This window comes from Tupaia chinensis, unplaced genomic scaffold (genome assembly GCF_000334495.1).
Source record: "Tupaia chinensis unplaced genomic scaffold, TupChi_1.0 Scaffold140061_1, whole genome shotgun sequence".
Taxonomy (NCBI): Eukaryota; Metazoa; Chordata; class Mammalia; order Scandentia; family Tupaiidae; genus Tupaia; species Tupaia belangeri.
In genome coordinates, this window is record NW_006199940.1 from 375,525 (window position 1) to 379,186 (window position 3,662).

The window sequence follows — 3,662 nt, forward strand, 5'->3', positions numbered from 1 at the left end:
ACAGTGAGGCTGGGGCAGCCACAAGCCTGAGCTCCCGAGCTGCAGAGAAAACCGTCTGCCCTGTCCACTCAACAGACAGGGCAAAGGCGTGGCTCCCGCTCTGTAGGCACCAACTGAGGACACAGGGGCCTCTCAGCTCCACCCTGAGCCCTCCGGAGGAAGTTGCTTGCTGAAGCCCACAGGGGCTGGGTGAGGAGCTTGGTCACCTCCAGAGGTTGCAGCACCACATGTGTGACCTGCACACGCCTCCGGCGTCTAATCGCTCACTCATTTAGGAGTGGACTTAGGTCATGATCCACTGGGACTGTTTTGCTGTTCAAATTGCTTCCACACTGGCCACTGGGGGAGCCGCTGGCCCACCCCATCTCCGCACCTCCTCACTGGCCACTTGGGGGCGCCGCTGGCCCACCCCATCCCCGCCACCTCCTCATTCTGATGCGTTTGTGTCCCTGCCCACCAGGACTCCTGAGTCCTTTTAAAGAAAAATGGTGTTTAGGAATCAAAATCTGGGCGTTAGGGGTGCACAGCAAAGGGACGTCAAGCTCCCAGGGCGAGCACGCAAGCCGGCCGTAGGTCTCAAGGAGGCCCGCACGACTATCTGCGTCCATACTGAGCGGGTTCGACCTCAGGTCGTCGCCACATGGGTCCTCCTCTGCCCGTCTGTACCTGGCTTGTTTTTCATTTCCTTAACAATGTCTTTTGTAGGAGACTTAACTTCGTCGAAGTCCAGTTTATCAGAAATTTTCTTTTATACATAGTGCTTTTGAGATTACATATAAAAATCTGCCTACCTCAGGAAAACAATTAGTTTTGTTTTAGAAATGTTATACTTTCAGGTTCTATATTTTATGACTCATTTAGGGTTCATTCTGGCATACAGTGCAAAGTATGGGCTGAAATTCCTCATTTTTCTTTTGCATTTGGATACTTACTTAGTTGTCCCGGCACCATCTCCATGGACTGCCTCTCCCTTTGTGGAAACTGGCGCATATGGATGTGGCCCGTTCTGATCCGTTCCCCTCACGATCTCCCACCTCGCTCACGGCAGTGATGCAAGCTAAGGGTTACTATAACTTTGGGATGAGTGAGGTGCTGTAAGTCCTCCAACTTTGCTTTGTTCAGAAAGAACTTTGTTCTTTTTCAGAGGGTGTTTGCCTGCCTATTTTACATCCTTTGCATTTTCTATAAATTTTATCATCTGCCTGTCAATTTCTAAAATAAAAAAACAAATTTTTTTTACTAGGATGGAATCTATCGATCCATTTGGACATAGCTGACATCAACACCACGTCTTCTGATACAAAAACGTGCCACGCCTTTCTATTTAGGTGCTCTTGACTTCCAGAGATATTTTGTAGTTTTCAACATTGTTTGAAAACATAGCTTTCAATCTTTTTTTTTTTTTTTAAAGAGGTTTTTTGCTATAGGGCACGTGCACTCACCAGATAGAGAGAGACAGAGAGACAGAAAGCGAGAAATCACCCCCCGGGGGGGAGGGCCACGCCGCAGTCCCTTCTCTTCCATTCTCCTGTCGGGATCTTGGGCACGCATGCACACACCTGCCCGGCCTGAGTTTAAGCCACCAGGTCCGGGACTCAAACCGTGGTCGACTACATGGGAGTCCAGTGACATAGCCATTATGCTAACTCTGGTCCCAGCTTTCAATCTTTTGTCAGACTTATCACTATGTACATTTTTAAAATAATTATTTAAATTTTAGTTATTGTCATTCTATTTTATTCTTTTGAAGCTGACCAGAGAGAGAGAGAGAGAGAGAGAGAGAAGGAAAGTGAGAAAGCAAGTCACCAAGTCTAGGACTCAAACTGTGGACAGTCATGTGGGAGTCCAGCGCCTTTTCCCACACCACCTGCTGACCCCAATAAAATAATTCTAAAAAAAAAAATGTATTTAAGGGCCTATAAGATGGCATGGTGGTTAAGGGCACTGGACTCCCACACTGCTGACCACAGTTTGAGTCCCAGACCTGGCAGCTTGCTTTCTCACCCCCTCCACCCCCTGCCACATTTAAATAAATAATTATTTTTTCTTTTTTAAATGGTATTTAAAAAGTACACAAACTTTCGATGGTTTATTGCCAGTATAGAGAAACAAGATTAATTTTGGGATAGCCAGCACCAGATGGTAAAGGCAGCTAAATCCTCTTGGCCAACTGTGAGGTTCAAGTCCTGGACCTGGCAGCTTCAAACACACAAGGCACATGTGCGGTTGTGCCCAAAATCCAGAGAGGAGAATGCAGAAGGGATTATGATGTGGCCACCTCCCTCACCCCAGCAGTGCTTTCCCATTTTTCCCCTTATGTCTCTCTCTAGTGAGTGTATGTGCCATCTGGCAAACTTAGGGGGAAGAAAAAAAGATAATTGTCTATGCTGGTCTCTCGTTCCAAACTTGCTGTGTTTACTCATTAGTTCTAGTAGAATCTTGTAGCTTCTACTATAGGGTACTCTACATAAAGGATGTCACATTGTCTGTGGACAAAAACGACTGTACACCTCCTTTCTAATCTGGAAAGTGGTGTCTCCTTTTCCTTTTTAATTTGCTAGAGGGTGTGTGCACTCTCCAGAAAGACAGAGAGAGAGAGAGAGAGAGAGAGCGTGAACATGAGAACCCCCCCCCCGGGGATGGCTACGCACAGTCCCTTCTCCTCCATTCATTTCTTGGGACTTTGGTGGGCGTGCACATACACCTGGCATGTCTTCCAACACCAGGCCTGGGACTCCAACTGTGCAGTAGGCCACGTGAGACCAGCCTCCATGACCACCGTGCCACCGGCTGGCCCCATTTGACTATTTTTACGTACAAGTCAGTGGCATCACTTATATTCATGTGTGTCACCATCACATTACCCATGACCAAATGCTTTCACCTTTCCAAACTGTAACTGTGCTCACTAAGCAGTGATTCCCTACTCCTACTTCTCCAAGGCTACTTTTCTCTATACATTTGCCGGCTCTACATTTAAAAAAATGGTTTAGGGCTGGCAGTACCAGAGACAGAAAGAGACAGAGAGAGAGAAAACAAGCTGCCAAGTCTGGGACCTGAACCATGGCTGACCATATGGGAATCCATTGCCTTAACCCTAGCAGCGCCCTACCTACTTCATATAAATAGAACCACGTGGTATTTGTCCCTCTGTGACGGGCTCCTGTATGTCAGCACCATGTCCTCGAGGCTCATCTCTGCTGCAACGTGTGAGCCTTGCTCTTCTGTGGCTGAGAAGGTCCCACCGTGTGGGGCTGCTTACACCTCAGCGGGTGGGGCCCTGGCAGAGACCAGTAATGCCCTGGACATGGCGCCCAGGTGCTCCTGCGGGAGTGCTGGGCTCCAGCTCTGGGACTGCATTTACCAGTTCTCATATTCCTCTTTCATTGGGGCCATGGGCTCCCTTCCAGGCCTGGCTTGTCTGGTGGCCTTGACCAAGAACAAAGCACTGGTGTTTGTCAAGCTCGGTCTGCCTGTGCGATGGCCACATCGTCTCTTTCTTTCTTTTAAAAAATTTTAAAAACTTATTTATTTTAAAAATTTAACCAGAGAGGGACGGTTAGTGAGTGAGAAAAAGGGAAACTGAGAAAGCAAGCCGCCAGGTTGGGGACTCAGACCACGATGGCCACGTGGGAGGCCGGCACCTTTTACCACCACGCCTC

At 48.1% G+C, this 3,662-nt stretch overlaps 1 protein-coding gene across 1 annotated transcript in view; it reads right to left on the reverse strand.

Annotated features, from left to right (window-relative positions):
- Positions 1–3,662, reverse strand: part of ARHGAP39 (Rho GTPase activating protein 39) — a gene marked incomplete at its 3' end in the record, with an annotated part of 52,419 nt that overhangs the window by 4,872 nt on the left and 43,885 nt on the right.